At 37.4% G+C, this 21143-nt stretch overlaps 1 pseudogene; it reads right to left on the minus strand.

Moving 5' to 3' along the window:
• LOC127420679 (uncharacterized protein KIAA0825-like) overlaps window positions 1-21143 on the minus strand; it is a 229542-nt pseudogene that overhangs the window by 167112 nt on the left and 41287 nt on the right.

The following is a 21143-nucleotide window of genomic DNA, read 5'->3' on the forward strand; positions in this document are numbered from 1 at the left end:
TAAAAATGAACCAATTTAAATCCTCTAGGCTTCATTAATTCAGGATGGCGACCGGTGATTTGTGTAAGCAGGACACGCGATGAGATCACACTGGAGTGGGAGTCTGGAGCTGCTGGGGGGTTTGTGAAGGGTGATGTGAGATGTGGCTGACATTCTGCCCGCCTTCGCAGTCCTCCTACAGGCACCATTTCAGCCTTTCACACCCAGGCTGAAGACCCGCAGTGCATGTCAGCATAAACAGCTTGACTAACTGTGGCATCTGCATCTGGCCTGTATTAGGACTGTGAGTCTGGGGGTCTGGTGACTGCAGTAATGCATTAACCGTGTTTGTGTGCATCTAACACATACATAAAAAAAAGCCTGTGTAGAACTGCACAAACTTAGTGTATTAAAATGCATACATGTGGGCACTGCAAAAAAAAAAAAAAAAAAAAAAAAAAAAAAAAATTGGCAGTTAGAAAATATGATATAATGCATTAAGTGAGGTGTATGCAACACACAAATAATAATAAAAAAAAGTCTGGCAATGGACCAAAACAAAATACAATTATTTGCAAGATACATTCTCTCAAAACATATCTATAGAATTGTACTTTGTATGTAAATGTTTCTTGTTTTTGATATATTTAATATTTTACTCGATTTAGAAATGTTTACTGGAATCCATAACATACAATATCTACGGATTAAGAATATGATTATATTTGCAGTGTGTGTGTTTTCCTTAAAACTAAACTTAAAGGGATGGTTGACTGTGGCAAAAATTCTGCCTAACATCTCCGTTTGTGTTCCATGGAAGAAAGAACGTCAAATTGGTTTGGAACCACATGAGAGTGAGTAAATTATGACAGAATTTCCATTTTGGGTGGACTTTCCCTTCAAAGAAGAAATTTGCCATTTTTGCACCACTTTCATTACCAAACAGATTTATGGAATACTTCCTTGTCTTCATTGGTTGGGCAAACAGATAGTCCCACCCCAAACTCACACCACTGGTTTAGCCATTGTTACTATGTTGGGCTAGTTGGGATGCTTAAACAGAGCCACAGCATTTACGATTTTCATGAGAATGAAACTACAAATAGCTTACCCACAGTTGTTTCTGAAATATTTTCATATTTTTACATAAAAAAATGACACACATAACATAAAAGAAATCTGACTTAGCAGTAAAGCCACAGAGAGATGTTCTCATTGTGTCTTTTAGTTCCCACTATATTAATGAATGACTTGGCACTTTGGTTTTTTCAGTACCTCAGCAGCTGCTCTGTGAACAGTCTGGGGTTGATTGTACTCAGCCACTTAGTGTCATGACTGTTCACTCCCTCTGAAAGTTGTGCAGATATGGCATCTCCTTCACCATAGACTCCAAGAAAAATCCTGGAGTGCAAAAGAAACAGTGGCTACTGTATAGAGGGAATTACTTATTTAAAGTACTAAGCTCTGCATTATATTCCAGAGGGTAAATTTCAAAACGTAATGTATGGGTCAAATTTTGCCCTAAAATAAAAAATAAAGACCATTTAAGGACCTTTTTTTGTTTTTGTTTTGGGATTATGACATTATTTTGAAAAAAAAACTTAAGCACATTTTAAAATAAAATTACCTTTTGAGAAAAAACAGCGCTTCCCTCTCAGTAATAAAATGGAAAAAGGCACTCTTAACGCTATTTGATGTACAAAAAAGCCAAGATGGAACTTATCTAAGGTGCAATTTAATTACCACAGAAGCACGTCAAGTCATAACTATCACAAAATCTAGTTTATTTATTTTATTCTTTTGATTTTGGAAGGAAATATATGACAATTTCTGGTGTGTCACCTGTGCAGCTCTGGCAGAGGTGAGGTCAGGATGAGCAGCATGGTCAGTAGCTGGTTACACAGGCTGTGTATTGACCTCACCCAACTCCCATGGGCTGCATCAGGTCTGAGCAACTCCTCCACTGTCTCACACACACACTTCTCATCAGATGCTCCACGCAAAGCAGAATAGCTGTAACGTCAACCCTGAAAAAGGCAATGAGACCGCATAGATCACAAGTATTTCAGTAGCACTGTCATAATCTAGTGAAAGTTAACTTTTCAAAATCATTTAGTGGATCAGTAGAGGGCTGTCTCCAGGGTTGGACAATCAGGAGCCCGGTCACAAGAGAGGCCCTCAAATGTCCTCTATAGTATAACCTACACATTGGGACCACCCATAAAAATGCAGTGGGCACTGAGAATTTAAGCAATAGTCCTGGGTTGTTCTCATTTATGTACAGAACATTTCTAAACAAGTGAATATGCATCTATAATGCACATATAATAAACATTTTATAGACACATGTACAAACACTCACTGAGCACTTTATTAGGAACACCTGTACACCTAATTATTCATGCGATTATCTAATCAGCCAATCGTGCGGCAGCAGTGCAATGCTTAAAATCATGCAGATATGGGTCAGGAGCTTCAGTTAATGTTCACATCAACAATCAGAATGGGGAAAAAATGTGATCTCAGTGATTTCGACTGTGGCATGATTGTTGGTGCCAGACGGGCGGGTTTGAGTATTTCTATAACTGCTGATCTCCTGGGATTTTCACACATAACAGAGTCTAGAGTTTACTCAGAATGGTGCCAAAAACAATAAACATCCAGTGAGTGGCAGTTCTGTGGACAGAAATGCTTTTTGATAAGAGAGGTAAACTGAGAATGGCCAGACTGGTTCGAGCTGACAGAAAGGCTACGGTAACTCAGATAACCACTCTGTACAACTGTGGTGAGTAGAACAGCATCTCAGAATGCACAACACGTCGAACCTTGAGGCGGATGGACTAGAACAGCAGAAGACCACTTCGGGCACTTTATTAGGACAATATTGTTCCTAATAAAGTGCTCAGTGAGTGTACATATACATATATTTAATAAACATTCTGCATATCATTTCAAATAAATGCATTTTCAAATACTTTGTGCAAGGTTAATTCTCTTGAATGTGTGTATTATGTACATCTGTATAGTCTCTCAGCAGCCAGAGAGGTCAATCTAAACACCCAATTTGGTTTCCATAACAGCCTCCACTTTTTATCACCTATCTCCATGTTCTGCTTTATAGTGCACAGAAAGCTCCCCTTTCAGTAGATAGGAGAAAAAGAGAAGGAACGAGAGGGGAAGAAAGAGAAAGCAGAGCCCATCTGCCTGGCAGACCCTGAGCTCATCCGGTACTGAAGGGCTCATAACCGGGTGTCCTTGCAGCAAAGCTCATCTTCTGAAACAAAAACCGGTTCCCCTATTCTTTCCCCCTTCCTTACCCACGACCCTGGGCGATCTGCTCTTTCTCATCAGTCCTGGACTGGAAGGGAAGCATGCTCTTATTGCATCTTTAACCACTTTAAGTATGTGTTAATGCTACACACAAGGCCCGGGCAGTTTGGGCCCGGTCTAGCATGAAAGAACCGGGCCCTCCGCCAGGCGCTGAGGCAGGGCCATGTGCTAACAAAGAGAGACTGTTCTACAAATCTGGAGATCTGCTTTGACCCCCGGGGCCGAACACCGGCATAATCACTAAAGCATTCAATACTGTCTGCTGAGCCTGAGGTTCCTAATAGAGGGTGGGCTTCTCGGTACAGCAGAAATACGGTAAGATCATTCGATCAGACAGCATGATTATAATTTAATTAATTAATAATAATAATTAATTATAATAATTAATTTATAATTATAATAATTTTCTTTATTTATCACACATTATACATTTGCACATATACGGTGAAATTCTTCTTTTTCACCGCATGGATGACTGCTCTTTGTTAGAATATGCTGAAGTGGTACCACTGACCACAGATGAAGACTGTTGACTTTAACCATGCATGGCCATTTCCTTCATGACACAATCCAACAATCGAATGTATGTGATTACAATTCTACATAGAAAAGAGAGCAACTGAATAGGTATTTGTATTTCTTACAGGCTATAAACAACAGCCAAACTCTTATGAAATCTAGCATGTTCAAAAACTCTTTGACATTTGGTTGGGAAATGAGAATGGTTCTTATCCAGTACCAGTTCTTAAAAAAAAAAAAAAAATTGGAACTCATTGCAATATTGGTTTGCATTGGAGCAGTTATTGATTTGCTTTCATCATGTCCAACTCTGAATAAACACTGTTACTGTGTTATGTGTAGTTAATATTGTTCCAACCTGATAAAGTGTGAAATATGTTGTAATAAATAGCACTTTAAAAAATAATTAAAAAAACTGTTTAGTATCTTTGTAATATATTTTGTTATAAATTGCTTATATATTTAAAATTATGTTTTGAGTATTTCTTCAAAAGTACTAAGAAAATTGTTAATGGAATTCAAATTTGAAGGAATGAATAATTAAATAATAATTAAAGTCCTTACAATTCCCATCTCTAGACATCTTTGACAAAGGGCAATAGACCTCAACTCTAAATGTTAAATGTGGCTTTCTTCAGGCTATCCAGTTATCTGGTACCTGATCTGGGAGAGTCTTTTGTAGGAAAGCCACACTTTTGAGCACCTCTGAACTAAGACATCCAGGGTCTGACACAGCACCTGGGCCAAGGTCTGCTGGGCCTGCAAGGGGCCAAGAGCACCCCAAAGGTCATTGTGCAGGCCTGTGAGAAAATAGTGCCACAACTGGATAGAGAAAGAACACCTTTCACCCTGAAAAAAAATGTGGAGGAGACACAAAAAAGAAAGGGTGAAAGACTGGTAAAGAGATGATGATGATATCAGTGGCAAATAAATAACAAAAAGAACGCATGAGAAAGGACAAGATAAAAGGTCTTTCCAGACTCTCTTTCTCCAGATCCTTTTGGTCATGCCACCTGCACGCTGCACCTGGCCCCCTCATTTCCACAAAGAAAGAAAGACAGAGAGAGAAAGAGAGAGTGCAAGGATACTTTGAAGCTTAAATATGGATTCTCAATCACCATTCCTATGAACTTTACCCAAACATTCAGGAACACATTTGCTCTGTTTCAAAACTTGCAGAGTGTTTATTTATAAAGACTTTCAAGGCATGTGAAATCTGTTTTAAAAGGTAGGTAGTTTTGATTAGTCAAATTCTAAGATAACATCGCATGTATCCTTCACACAGAAGGAAATCTCATAATGCATCCAAGATGGCGGACGAGGCATGAGAAATCTAATATATACACTACTGGTCAAAAGTTTTGAAACACTTGACTGAAATGTTTCTCATGATCTTAAAAATCTTTTGATCTGAAGGCGTATGCTTAAATGTTTGAAATTAGTTTTGTAGACAAAAATATAATTGTGCCACCATATTAATTTATTTATAAATTTTTTTGAAATTGATGACTTGGACCAAATAATTAAGAAAAGCAGCCACAAAGTGCCCAACATACATGGGAACTCCTTCAATACTGTTTAAAAAGCATCCCAGGGTGATACCTCAAGAAGTCGGTTGAGAAAATGTCAATAGTACATGTCTGCAAATTCTAGGCAAAGGGTGACTATTTTGAAGATGCTAAAATATAACACAGTTTTGATTTATTTTGGATTTTGTTTAGTCACCACATAATTCCCATAGTTCCATTTGTGTTATTCCACAGTTTTGATGACTTTACTATTATTCTAAAATGTGAAGAAAAAAATTATAATAAAGAATGAGTAAGTGTTTCAGAACTTTTGACCGGTAGTGTGTGTGTGTATATATATATATATATATATATATATATACAGTACTGTGCAAAAGTCTTCAGATGCTTCACAAAAAACATTTGTCTCAAGATGGTTATTTATATTTTCAGCTTTAGTGTTTCAATAGGAAATATACATTTTAAACTCCCAAACATTTCTTTAGCAAATAGAATAGAATAGAAGAACAGGGAGCCCTGGAACAGATGGCATGGTCCCCACAGAGCCCCCCACTGAACATCGTGTCAGTCTGGGATTACATAAAGAGACAGAAGCAATTGAGACAGCTGAAATAGATAGAAGAACTGTGGCAAATTCTCCAAGAAGCTTGGAACATCCTATCTGCCAACAACCAAGAAAAACTGTGTCCAGGTGTACCTGGTGATGTTTTAAAAGCAAAGGTGGTCACACCGAATATTGATTTAGCTTTTTTATGTTTACTGGACTTTGTATGACATTAAGTGATGAATGAAAATTATTTATGCCATTATTTTTGAAGACATCCTCACTATGCAACATTTTTCCCAAGTGCCTAAAACCTTTGCACAGTACTGAATATATTTCTTTCTTTTTTTTTTTTTTTTTTCTCAGTATATAACTGTCTGCTTTAAACATAATTTTAACTGATAAACACCATTAGTATAATATAAATAAATGAATTGAAAGCATAGTGGTGAACAACAGCACTTAACTAAATATTCAGCAACACATTAGAAAACGTGAAATGATGCGTAAAACTTAACTGAATCTTTATTTTATATGGATCATCAACATGAATCATCCAATTCACTAAATTCACTGAATCAGATTCCCCAATGTTTTATATGAGAGGACTGAGGACTGTTTAGGAGAGTTTCACTTATTTGAACTGTCCAAAGTAACCGATTCACTAAAATGAACTGGACTTTCTAATGATTCATATGAGAGAGTGGTTTAAGAGAGTGCAATTGATCCCTTTTTACTCCTTGCATAGTCTGCACTTAAAAAGTGCTCAAATGTGCTAAAGGAATAGTTGACCCAAAATGAAAATTCTCTCATCATTTACTCACCCTCATGCCATCCCAGATGTGTATGACTTTCTTTCTTTCTGCAGAACACAAACGAAGATTTTTAGAAATATATCTCTGCTCTGTTGGTCCTTACAATGCAAGTGAATGGTGGCCAGAAATTTGAAGGTCCAAAAAGCATATAAAGGCAACATAAAAGTAATCCATCCTACTCCAGTGGTTTAATCCATGTCTTCAGAAGTCACATGATAGGTGTGGGTGAGAAACAGACCAATATTTAAGTCCTTTTTTCTTTAAATTCTCTTCTCCCTGCTCAGAAAAAAAAAAGAAAGAAGAATATGGAAGTGAAAGTGGATATTTATAGTAAACAAGGACTTACATTTTTATCTGTTTCTCACCCACACCTATCATATCGCTTCTGAAGACATGGATTAAACCACTGGAATCATATGGATTACTTTTTTTGTTGTCTTTATGCGCTTTTTGGATCATCAAGGTTCTGGCCACCATTCTCCTGCATCGTGAGGACCTACAGAGCTGAGATATTCTTCTAAAAATATTTGTTTGTGTTCTGCAGAAGAAAAGAAAGTCATACATATCTGGGATACCATGAGGGTGAGCAAATGATGAGAGAATGTTCATTTTTGGGTGAACTATCTCTTTAATGCTAAAAAAAAAAGAAAAAAAAAAAAATTGGGCTATTTTGCATCCCAGAATGGAATTTAATTTTCCCAGGTCAGATGACAAAAACCAGGATGACCCTGCAAAGTCCAGGATGGGTGGCAACCCTAAGTAATGCGCTGTTAGCTTAGCATTATGCTATTGCAAAATGCTTTCAAAATCTATTGTGAATCATGTCACCCGTGTAGAACACTCTTTGTGTGTCACGCAGAGTTGCTGCCAATGTAGAGCGCTACAAATTAGTCACTCATGAGTTTCCATGACAGCTAGGATACTGCCTTAGAAGGCAGCTGCTTATGTAGTCAGTAGGCAGTGCACTAGGTTTTGGAACAGCTGAACTGGTAAGCTGGTGTATAGATGGCAAAAACAAAAATGACCACAATAGGGAGTCATTGTGGTTGAGCCAGCTGAGGATTTTGTGAGACATGCTGAACAGCTCTAAAGGAGCAGCATGAAATGGAGACACAAATCAGAAAGGGCGAAATAGATAAAAAGGAAGCTAGAGCCTTGTTTCCTAAGAGGCTAATTACTTTCAGGCAAAGAGGAAGCTGCATTAGGGGTTTACAGTGTGACCAAAGAGAGATTATTAACAACCATGTACTACATCTCCTAATGAGAGCTGGGACGTGGTCCACCAGTTAAGCCGGCCATAGAAAGAGACACACACAGGGGCATGACCACATGTCCGGACCCAGGAATTTAGTGCAAGGGAGTGGGCCTCTAGAAGGACTCTGACCCATTGACATTTACTCTGGAGGAAGTGAAATGGAGGGGGGAATGGAACAGTGGGAAGAGGGGATACAGGTCAACAGAGGCACAGACACACAGAGCCAGCCTCACACCTGCACACAGCAGGCCAGTCTGCCCCACAGCCCGGATGTGTGTGTCTGTGAGAGTGCTTGTGTGAACATGGATATCTTAATGAAGGTAAAGGTTAGGGCTACAGAAACGGCTAGACTGTTCCCCTCACAGATGGTTCAGTGTAATGTAGCCTCAGGGTAGCACAGGAACCATTGGGATGACTACAGAAAGGGTCACTATGAGAACAATAAAAATATTATTTGAGAATACAACAGGGTGTTCCACAAAACTTGTACTGATTAAATGAATTTTTTGGAAAATCGGTTAACTGAGATATATTTGTGGTACATTTTAATGTTTTTTACATGGCTCTCTGGAAAAATTGATTTTGATTACTCAATCCTGGCATTCTGTGGCCAAATATTTTGGTGTAATGATGCTAAATGGTATATTTCACCATTGTCCTTGGCAACCAATCTCCTACACTGTGCTAGTTCCATGTTACACATTATCACATTATCCACACCATGGCGTCACCATGATGATTCTGATTGCCGCGGGACTGTTTTCCAGTTCTGGTCTCCATAAGAAGCAATATAAAAACTACTGAAATGAGTGAACAAGATGGAGAACAAAAAACATTTTAAGTGTTAGTTGGAGTAAAAATGTGACTTTTTTGTGTATCTGCACTCTAAAGCTTTGTTTTTTTGTTTTGTTTTTTGGCAATTTATACAATTTTAATATGCTAAAAATCACATTTTCCAATAAGAACATGCAAGTGAAAACACTGTACACCAGAAAATGAGAACATGCTTCTGGTATGAATCTGCGGACACTTCCGTGATCAGGAAAAGGTGGATGAAATAATTTTGTAACACTTGGTTCCGTTCGTTAACGTTAGTAAACACATTAGGTATCATGAACTAACTACAAACAATATTTTTGACAACGTTTATTAATCTTGGTTTATGTTCATTTATAAAAACCAGAATAATTTATTGTTTGTTCATAATGCTTTAACTATACATTATGTTAATGTATACAACATTTAATTTAAAAATGTGTTAGTATATGTAAAAATTAGCATTAGTTAATAAGTGTTTTAAAAGTATTGTTCATTGTTAGTTCATGTTAACTAATATATTTATTATAATATATAATAATATAATAATATACCAATTATTAAAATGCAAATCAGTATTTCATGTCCAATTTTATTTATTTATTTGGTAATTAGCCATGCAATAAGTGGGATAATGCACAGTCAGCGAATCATTATTGCAAAATAAACCCCTTCATGATAATATGAGTCCCCTCCACTTTGCGACTGTGTCCTGATCACCCTGTCTGTGTTTATTTTGTGAAAATGGCTGGTTGAATGTTAATTATCCCTTACGAACAACATACCTAAGCAGTTTAAGTAAGTAAGATCTTTTCAATGTGTTCTTGAATAACCCTCTTTAGCACAGTAGGGCGTCTAAGGATTGCGGTTGGATGAACACAACTGACTCTCTATGTGACAATCTGAGAGGAGCCATCTAGAAACTCAAGGACATCATGCTTTAACGGCATGCAAATCCAAGAATTAGAGGGAGCCTACTTAAGGATACAATAAGAAAATGCATAATATATTAACGAATCTCACTGCATTTTAATACAGAAACACTTATGATTTGAAAGTGAATATGGCATGTGACTTAACCACAGCTCTGTCCTTGAGCACACTATAGTAGAACAGGATGTTTAGTCTACCAATAACCTAACCCAAACCACAAAAGTGCCCACTCAACAGGCATGTAACAAGAACTATTAATAAAATATTGCCAGAAAAACTAGAGCCATCTGTATCTCGTAAAATGGGTTAGGGTCACTCCAGTAGTGACTCTCGGCATCCTGCAGTATAATAGTGGCACACACATAGACGCAGTAGCTGGTCAGGTGTTTGTGCAGGGCTGCAGTCACATCCTGGCTTCTCTGAATGGGCAGCAGAGTTAGAGGCCTGTGGAAGGAGACATCAAAGACATGAGGCCTGGTTTAAGGCATGAGTGGTGTAGCTTACAGGTCAAACAGCCACTTAGTGATTAATATCAGCAAATGGCTCCGATTATTACCTGTCAATCATTCAACACCTCCCTCTTTCTCCCCTAATATTTTCTCACTCTCCTTCTTCAAGTATAGGGCCATACAAACGGACTGATACAATCATCACCCCATGCTCACCCCTTTCTGTCGGTCTATCTCTCTTTCTGTCTTACAACATCATCATTGTGGAAGCTTTTTGACAAATTTTGACATTCTTGTGAAAACTCACATTTTGTTCAGGTCAAACTAGTGTAATCCTAATGTAAATGTAAATAAATCTGGAAGATTATTAGTGAAGCTATCTTTAGTGGTCGAAAGAATAATTCTATCTGAATGATAGCGTGGTGTAGATTGAGTAACATTAGCTGATCGCAGCATACAAGAGACAAGGTAATGATCTGAGATGTCATCGCTCTGCGGCATAATTTCTATAGTATCAACATCAACTCCATATGACAGAATTAAATTTAGCGTATGATTATGGCAATGAGTTGGTCCTGTCACATTTTGTCTGACTCCAAGAGAGTTGAGAAATCAGAATATGGCCTAGTTGATCTTTATACTGTAGCAAGGGCAAAAGATGTCAGGGATTTTTTATTTGTATCTGATGGTGACACAATAAGCATTATTAGTTCAAAAGACTTAAACTTATATCCTGTCCTCTGAGTAACACCAAAAACTTCACTGTAAATTGCAGCAACACCTCTTCCTCGACCCTTCAGACAAGGCTCATGTTTATAACATTAAACTGTGGCAGTACTGTAGATTCAATTAAACTAATATATTCATCTGGTTTAAGCCAGGTTTCAGTCAAACAGAGCACAGCCAAACTAAGATCTGTAATAATTTAATTACAATTAGTGCTTTGGTTGAAAGAGATCTAATGTTTAGTAGCCCTACATATACAGTTGAAGTCAGAAGTTTACATACACTTTAGCCAAATACATTTACACTCAGTTTTTCACAATTCTTGACATTTATTCATTGAAAACATTCCCTGTCTTAGGTCAGTTAGGATCACTACTTTATTTTAAGAATGTGAAATGTCAGAATAATAGTAGAGACAATGATTAATTTCAGCTTTTATTTCTTTCATCACATTCCCAAAGTCAGAAGTTTACATATACTTTGTTAGTATTTGGTAACATTGCCTTTAAATTGTTTAGCTTGGGTCAAATATTTTGGGTAGCCTTCCACAAACTTCTCACAATAAGTGGCTGGAATTTTGGTCCATTCCTCCAGACAGAACTGGTGTAACTGAGTCAGGTTTGTAGGCCTCCTTGCTCACACATACCTTTTCAGTTCTGCCCACAAATTTTCTATCGGATTGAGGTCAGTGCTTTGTGATGGCCACTCCAATACCTTGACTTTGTTGTCCTTAAGCCATTTTGCCACAACTTTGGAGGTATGCTTGGGGTCATTGTCCATTTGGAAGACCCATTTGTGACTGAGCTTTTACTTCCTAGCTGATGTCTTGAGATGTTGCTTCAATATATCCACATAATTTTCCTTCCTCATGATGCCATCTATTTTGTGAAGTGAACCAGTCCCTCCTGCAGCAAAGCACCCCACAACATGACCCTACCACCCCCATGCTTAATGGTTGGGATGGTGTTCTTCGGCTTGCAAGCCTCACCCTTTTTCCTCCAAACATAACGATGGTCATTATGGCCAAACAGTTCAATTTTTGTTTCATTAGACCAGAGGACATTTCTCCAAAAATTTAAGATCTTTGTCCCCATGTGCACTTGCAAACTGTAGTCTGTCTTTTTTTATGGTGGTTTTGGATCAGTGGCTTCTTTCTTGCTGAGCAGCCTTTCAGGTTATGTCGATATAGGACTCGTTTTACTGTGGATATAGATACTTGTCTACCTGTTTCCTCCAGCATCTTCACAAGGTCATATGCTGTTGTTCTGGGATTGATTTGCACTTTTTCCACCAAACTACGTTCATCTCTAGGAGACAGAATGCGTCTCCTTCCTGAGCGGTATGATGGCTGCGTGGTCCCATGGTGTTTATACTTGTGTACTATTGTTTGTACAGATGAACATGGTACTTCAGGTGTTTGGAAATTGCTCCCAAGTATGAACCAGACTTGTGGAGGTCCACAATTTTTTTTCTGAGGTCTTGGCTGATTTCTTTTGATTTTCCCATGATGTCAAGCAAAGAGGCACTGAGTTTGAAGGTAGGCTTTAAAATACATCCACAGGTACACCTCCAATTCAGTTCACCTCCTATCAGAAGCTTATTGGCTAATTGTCTAAACACTTGACATCATTTTCTGGAATTTTCCAAGCTGCTTAAAGGCACAGTTAACTTAGTGTATGTAAACTTCGGACCCACTGGAATTGTGATACAGTCTATTGAAAGTGAAACAATCTGTCTGTAAACAATTGTTGGAAAAATGGTAGTTCGGGGAACAGTCACAGTCTCTATGTGATCTCTAGGTGACCTGTATGACGTCTCAAGGCAGCTAGCAGATGTTTGGATTAGCCAGTTTGTATGCTTCCTGACCTGGACCCCAGTTAGCCAAATACTCTCACTATTAAGACTATGAGCCAAATTATGGATGGAGTCCATCTCTCTTTAGCAGGTCAGGTCTACCCCAAAAACTCTTCCAATTGTCTATAAATCCTATGCTATTCTCCAGACACCACTCAGACATCCAGCCATACAGTGACACTATTCTACTATAAGGATATTCCACTATTCTACTATTACCACGACGAGCAGGGAGGGGGCCAGAGCATATTAAAGTGTCTGACATTGTTTTTGCAAGTTAACACACAGATAATGTTAAAATGTCTTTAATATTATCTCTAGTGATCTCCGACTGGCAAAGCCAGAAATCGTTAGTGCTGACATGAATAACAATTTTAGAAATTCTGTTTAGCATTAGCAGGTACTTGCAAATTTGATCTGTTGTCAGATGCCCGAGCACTCAAAATGCATTTAACAATAGTGTCTTGAGTCTCTATTTCCACGTTCCTTACAATACAATCTCCTATAACAAGGGCGCTTTCAACATGATTCTCAGTGGGTGCATCACTGAGTGGGGAGAATCGATTGGAAACCCTAACAGGAACGGAAAAGTGGTGTCGCTTTGCTGAGTGAGTCTGCCGTCGAGACTTCACCCAAACACCCTGCTGCAGGGGCTCTACAGCCGGAACCAATGTGTGTGTGTTTCTCGCTGTTCTACCCACATCCGAAACAGTATCTACCAGCTTCTCTTTCTCACTGACCTCCACTTCATTCGGATTCATGTCTCTAAACTTCTCCATCAGCCTCACTAATTTCTTATATTTATCACATGTAAATCCCTCACTGCTGACGGAAGAAGCTATAGTAAACATGTGGCATGCAATGCAGGAAGCAATAGCATGAGCAGATTCCATGACAATGGCAATTGTTTGTTGTTGTTGTTATGGTTGTTCTTTAGCGGCAAGGGTTTGAGATCTATGTGAATCCCTCACACAATTGTTTGCTGTTGTTGTGCTGGTTCATGATCAGCAGAGGTTTGAGACTGATGCAGTAATCCATGTAAAACACAGATGAGAAAACAAATGCACACAGCCAAAATGCGAGAAGAAGACAAGTGGGAAAAAAAGGTGCACGCACTGATATACACGCAGTTGAAACAGTAGAAAAGCAGAACAAAAACCGAAGCACACGGTAAAATGGCAAAGGATAAAAAGATGACTGTAGCATAATAAGCAGTGCTAAGCAGGCTAGCAAGCTACAAACACAGACTCGTGCAGCATGCCTGCCTGGTTACTGTCCACTTTCATTGTACGGAAAGGATCAGCATTCTACTAAACATCTTCTTTTGTGTTACACGGAAGAAAGTCACAAGGGTTTGGAACAACATGAGGATAGTAAATGATGAAATTTTTTAGCGAAGTATACTTTTAAGCAGCTATATGTAGAAGTTATGTGCTCTTCAGAAAATCTGAGATTTTTTCATTATAGTGTGAAACTCGCAAGCTGTAGAGTCTCTGAGCTGGCTTTCATACTGCACGAGTGTCTGGTGGATATAGGCACTGGTGGCCATCAGTATTGGCAGATTCTTAAGGGGAGCTGAGGCTGGCATTTCTCCTGCCCTCTCTTCCAGTCTCGTCAGTAGGGAGGTGGTACTTAAAAATAATTTTAAGTAAATTCTACATTCAAACACATAAAAATGAATGCTCTAGCTTATAAGTAAATATTATTTATGATTGATAGTAACCTTTACAATGTTTCATCCTGTATCAATCCTAATTTATTTGCTAAGAGTACATTTTTTGTAAATTTCACTGGTAAATATAATGAGTAAATGTAACTTTTTGAAGTTGGTGTTCCCAGCATGCGATAGGCTTGAACAATTAATGAGCTTGCATGGTTTCACTGTTTGTAAATTTATTTACACTGTTTTTAGTGGTAATTTTGCTGTTATGTTTAGTAACTTCTTGTTTTGTGAATTCTGAAGTTTATTTTCTACTCAAAATTACCCATTAATGATAAAAATAAATTATCTGTTTTTTGTCACCGTCATCGAGTTTTGTGCACCAAGATTTGAGGTCTGTGTGCTCTGTATCTTGTGTACCTGCAATGCAAGGTAATATTGCCTCAAAGATTACATAGTATGCATTAAGCTTTCCTGTGGGAGTCTTCCGTATGTCAAGTGGTATATCATCAAACGTGTGTTTGTAAGGAAAATTTAAACCCTGACGTTCTAATAATGCAATATTTTCATTTAAATATAACTATGTTTATTTAAGTATCATGTATATCATGTTTGTAAGTAAAATGTTACTGTATTTACTAACATTTTTAAGTAAAATTTACTCACTCACTTTAATCAATATTATGTCATGAATTTAAATAGATTGAAATAGAATTTTATACCATTAAGATTTACTTAGAAAAACTGTATGCCATGCGTAAGGTGATTTTTATTGAAAAGTATAAAATGCTTTCAAATATTGATCTGTTTGTTTGAGCATCCAGTCCAGCCCAACACAGCAACACAGCATTAGCTCAACCAATGATATAAGTTTGGGGTGGGACTAACTGTTCGACCAATGGCAGATGGAGGGGTGTATTTGGAAATCTGTGTGGAAACTATTTTTATTTTTGCAATTTCATTTGGTGATATCAGTATGACAGAAATTAATCCTTCAGTTTTCAGAGTATTGATTTGGATTCCTTTATGTCATGAGACAATAATATTTTTTTTTTTTTTAAATCATAAAAAAAAAAAAAAAAAAAGATTTACTATGGATATGGTTCACAACTCAAATAGCATTTTGAACATGCTGTAATTACGCAGCACTTCCTTCTCATTTGTGAAATAACCAAACAAATGTTTAGAAAGAGTATATTTTTGACGAGTTTAAATGCAATTTGATTTCAAATAAAATTATATTAATTGTAAAAGTCAAACCTTAAAGGGATAATTCACCCAAAAATGTAAATTCTCTCATCAGTTACTCACCCTCATACCATCTGTGTATGACTTTTTTTCTTCTGCTGAACATAAACAATGATTTTTAGAAGAATATTTCAGCTCTGTAGGTCCTTGCAATGTAAGTGAATGGTGACCAGACCTTTCAAGCTCCAAAAATCACATAAAGGCAGCATAAAAGTAATCCTTTAGACTCCAGTGGTTTAATCTATATCTTCAGATTTTTTTAAATATTTTTTTTAATTATAAATCTCCACTTTCCCTTTCAGAATGTGAAAGTGAAAATGGAGATTTATAGTAAAACAGGACTTAAATATTGATCTGTTTCTCACTCACACCTATTATTTAGCTTTGGAAGAAATGGACTGAACCACTGGAATTGTATGGATTACTTTTATGCTGCATTTATGTGATTTTTGGAGGTTGAAATGTCTGGTCACCATTCACTTGCATTGAAATGACCAACAGAACTGAGATATTATTCTAAAAATCTTCATTTGTGTTCAGCAGAAGAAAGAAAGTCATACCTGTGATGGCATGAGGGTGAGCAAATGATGAGAGAATTTACATTTTTGGGTGAACTATCCCTTTAAGGCTCTAAAATGTAAACTGTACATAAACTGCTTAGATCAACAGACCTACAGCCAGTCTACATACTACTGCCATGTGTTTTTGTTGTTTTATCAGTGTACCAACCCTAGTAACTGGTAATTTTAATTTATAAAGGGGAAAAATACTTTCATTTTCTGACAGACAATATTTATATTACATTTAATAGTTCTATTATATTCAGTAACAACTGTGTTTGCTAAAAATATTGGTAGGCATTATTCAGTAATCTCTTAACTTGTACATAACACATGTCCCTACGATCCATACCAAATCTACTCCAGTGGCATGTTGTTTGATGCAACCACCCTGTTATTCACTCTTGACAGAGTGCACATAGAGACATGTAGAGACATACCTCAAGCTGCCTTTCCACACTGATAACTTGGCGAAATTGTTTGCAAATAGTTGTGAAATATTGTAAAATGACTTCCAGGTACTCCCACTTAAACCATCAACAGACATTCAATTCTATACACACACACACAAAAAAAAAAAAAAAAAAAAAAAAACTTTATCGTAAACACTCAAACTTCCCTTTTTGAAGACTGGAATTGCATTTTAGCTTTTCACACAAATCTACCATATGTAAACTGACTGGAATTTATTGTAGTAAAATAACTGAATCATCCATGGCGATATGGCAGCACGAGACGTTCAGGGCCATTTTATGATTCAAATACCTGCAGTTCCCCTCCTGTGGCACTCAGAGAGAGAAGGAACACTTATCTCATTTTTCCACATTTGTCCTGGAGGAAACAGGGAATCAGCACTGGTATTTTCTCTTCAAAATGATAATGAAAATATGTGTGTTTGCCTGTTACATCTGCCTTATATTGCCTCAGGAGGCACCCTGCTTAAAAGGAAGACCCATAAGGCTTATTGCCCAAAAAAAAGTTAGGCAGCCCTGGCTTGGAACATACACAAAACTTCTTCCACTCATATTTCTCCAACCCTTGTGCCTCAAACTGACAAATGAAGACATCATTGCAGATCTAACCCTATCTAGAACTTTCAATACATTTATTTCTCCATCCCTCTATCCAACCACACTCATTTAAAGAGATGGCTAACCCAATAATGAAAACTGTATCATTTACTCACCCTAACATTTTTCCAAAACAATGTTAATTTTCTTCATCTGTGGAGCACAAAAGGAGATGTCTGGAAGAATGTTTTTCCCTGTCACTGTTCACTTTCATTGCATCTTTTTTCCATGCAATTTAAGTTAATGGAAACTGAGAGGTTTGGAACAACATGAAGGCGAATAAATGATGACAGAATTTTCATTTTGGGGGAAACAGCCCTTTAATGCAGATTAGCGCTTACGGCATCAGATCAGGGCATGCCTTAGAGTCAGACGCATGTGGTGGGTTCACTGCCAAATTTATATACCTATAGAAATGAGTTATGATGCCGGGCTATTTGAAAGCAGTAAAACATACGTGGGTGTTGTATATCGTTGTATATATCTCTCTCCCCTCCACCCTTTCCCCCTTCCACATGAGTTAACATGTCCCAAGGCCTCCGCGGACATGGAGGAAAAAACCCAGCATATGTTAAATGGAAACATTCCCAATACCAGGTCTATCATTCAAGAGAGAGGTTACTTCACTGTTCTCCACTAATCTCCAAAATTCCCTGAATCTGATTTCAATAAAGAGCTCACTTTTCGATCATTGATAGAGTGCGTTATTTTAGTATGCTGTCATGCAAAGCCAAAATGCTGTAAATAAATTTTGTTAAAAATAGCTCATGAGTATAATCTGTCCTGTGACAGACGGGTCTGGCTCAACTATACTCAGATTCAGACACAACAGAATATGACAAATGCTGTAAATGCAATGTCCAGAGTAAAACAAAGTCATTTTCAAGCCATTTTCTCAGGTTCAGTGTTGCCATAGGTGCAAGGACTTGTGAATGAGCTTCTCTCATTAACGTGCTTATGAAAGCTGGTCGGAAGTGAAGATTTTTGGTTATTAAGGACTGAATTTTAGCTTTGTTTATCATGCAAAGCAGTTGTATTTCTTCAGAGGACATGAATTAATTAATTACTTTTATGCTGCCTTTATGTCCTTTTCGAAGCTTGAACATTTTGGACCACTGACTTACATTGTATGGATACAGAATTCTTTTTTTAATTTTTTTATCTTTGTTTGTGTTCCAACAGAAGAAAGAAAGTCATACGAGTTTGAGACGGCATGAGGGTGAGGAAATTATGAGAGAATGATCATTTTTGGGTAAACTAAACTATAAAAACAAACTTTTTATCAGACAAAGTCTATTTTAAAAGTTGATTCAGCTATCTAATGTAGAAAAAGTAAAGATTACCACAACATTCTGATAAATTGAACATTTATGCCATTCAGTATGACTCAACTTAAAATTTTAAACAGCGAGAACACACAATGTCAAGTTCGGTTAAGAAGGCAGAACAGGCTTTTGAGCATTCTCATTTTGATTACTGAGATAGTTGTTTGTGGCAGAATAATTCCCCCTACTTATCATTGCCACTACTGTGCTATCACAGCTAGTTTGGCAACATAATACACAATAACTGCATAGGATTGTCCATTTAGTGGATTTTCAAACTTGAAGTGGAATCTTCAAGTTTACTGTTGTAAGTCAGTTAGCCAGGGCTCCCACTGACGTGGAAAATCTGGAAATATCAGGGAATTTACAACTTGTCATTTTCACTCTTAAAGGAATAGTTCTCACATCATTTACTCACCCTCATTCCATCCCAGATGTGTATGACTTTCTTTCTTCTGCAGAACACAAATGTTTTTAGAAGAATATCTCAGCTCTGTAAGTCCTTATATTTGTATGTCCACGATTATGATTTATAGCTCAATTACACTTCTAGTGCTTGACACATGCCCAGAGCACTAGATGGTGCTAGGAAGCGTAATAGAGCTTGAAATCATGATCGCCAAGGAGACTGCTGATGTCAAAATTTATTGTGAATAATTAGCTGTATTTTGGTCTGTTATCACCCAAAACCGATTTTTTAAGTTTTCTTAAATTCTGATTTTTTACAATGTTTTCCTTTAACCTAAGCTTAACTGTTTACTATTCATATTGTTTAAATCAAGTTACCATTACACTGTAAACCCTAAAGTTGTCATTACTAAAAGCCAATCAAGTGGTCCTAATTAAACATCACTTGAAATGTCAAATTTTGGTATCATAACTCAAATATGTACGGTCATTAAACTCTGGCTTGAAGTACTACTAATTCAAAATGTTCAAGTACAAAATTGCAGCTGTGGGGAATACCCATAAACTATTGCGCTTGAATAACTTATGTATGCTTGGTCAAGACAAGGTAACTTATGAGGATATATAATAATTGTTATTAAGAATTAATATAATTTTAGCTCTTTTGACTATTGCTTTTGCTTTGTGGTAACTAGTTGTTAGTCATGAGATGTGTGAAGTTACCATTAGGGAAATTAGTGTTACCTCTGGTGAATTTGGAGCCTGTTTAACTCAAGCCATTCCTCTCCACTCAAATGTAAGTACTTTTTAAAAGTCCAGATTTGTGTGTACTAAGTACAGAGGAGAATCCTCACCTGCTATAACGCAGTTAAAACAATTAATCAAATACAATAAGACTTTAATCACAGATAAGTTTACTTGTAACTAGTTAATTGTCCTTAAAAAGTTGAGTACACTTTACTTTTAGCCAAATTAGTATGTTTACTTATCTAAGAAAGGTCAACTTTTGGCATACTGATTTTTGCTGATTTTTGCATACCGTGTTGCAGTTAACTAAGCATATTCAAAGGATGTCCAGGTGCAATAGATACAACATGCTAAGAGATCCCGCAAAGCTGGAAGCCCCTAAAGGCTGAACAGGTCTTGAAACAGTAGGCCGATTGGACAGAGAGTCAATAACAGGCTGAGTGCTGTTGTTATGAGCTTAGTGGTGAGTGTGAAAGAGAGGTGGGCGAGAAAGTAAAGACTCAACGCTCGCCGCAATCCAAGGTTATGAGGACCTGAGAGGTGTCGCCGAGATTTATGGCTTTCTAAAGCCTGCTGCTCCAGTTCGGAGAACCCTTAACTAGAGCAGATCAAAGATATGGATTCCAATAGGACAGCCACTGCAAGGTTATTTCACATTGCAGCTTTAAAACATTTAAAAGCTCAACTCAGCATCAGTGCTCTTGCACCTTTGAACACTGCTAAATTCTGGTCCTCACACTGGGTTAAATGAATAGTTCACCTACAAAATAAACATTCTGTCGTCAGTTACTAACCTTTATGTTGTTCCAAATCCAAATAAATTTCTTCCTATCAATGTAACACAAAAGGAGATATTTGGCAGAATGACAGCGTCAGTCACCATTCACTTTCATAAGAAAAAGTGAATAGTGACTGAGGATGTCAGTCCCGAACATGCCACCTCTCCTTTTGTGTTCCATGGAAGAAAGAAAGTCATACGGGTTTGGAGGAAAATGAGGGTGAGTAAACAATGACAGAACTTTCATGTTTGTGTGAACTATCTCTTTAAGGACGATGCAAGGTGACTGTCAACGTAAAGTGGTCAATAGCTGGATCGCAGTTTTGGGTTGATAAATGGTTTGCTGAAGTATTATGCAGACGGGTGACTCAGAGAGTTCGAAACAAAGCATGAATGTATGATTATGAATGGCTGAAATATTGATCTCTTTAATGCATCTGGACTGACTATGTTCTGGCTAAGTCAGGTCTGGGCTAGCATAACGCTGCCTACTTATGGGCCGCTGTGACATGCGTCAAAAGAAAGGAGTTCCGAGACACTCCAGGCAGCAGAGAATACAAATAAATGTACATGCTAACCTTTGAGATGAGAGCTGCTC

Source organism: Myxocyprinus asiaticus, chromosome 3, assembly GCF_019703515.2.
Source record: "Myxocyprinus asiaticus isolate MX2 ecotype Aquarium Trade chromosome 3, UBuf_Myxa_2, whole genome shotgun sequence".
NCBI classification, from domain to species: Eukaryota; Metazoa; Chordata; class Actinopteri; order Cypriniformes; family Catostomidae; genus Myxocyprinus; species Myxocyprinus asiaticus.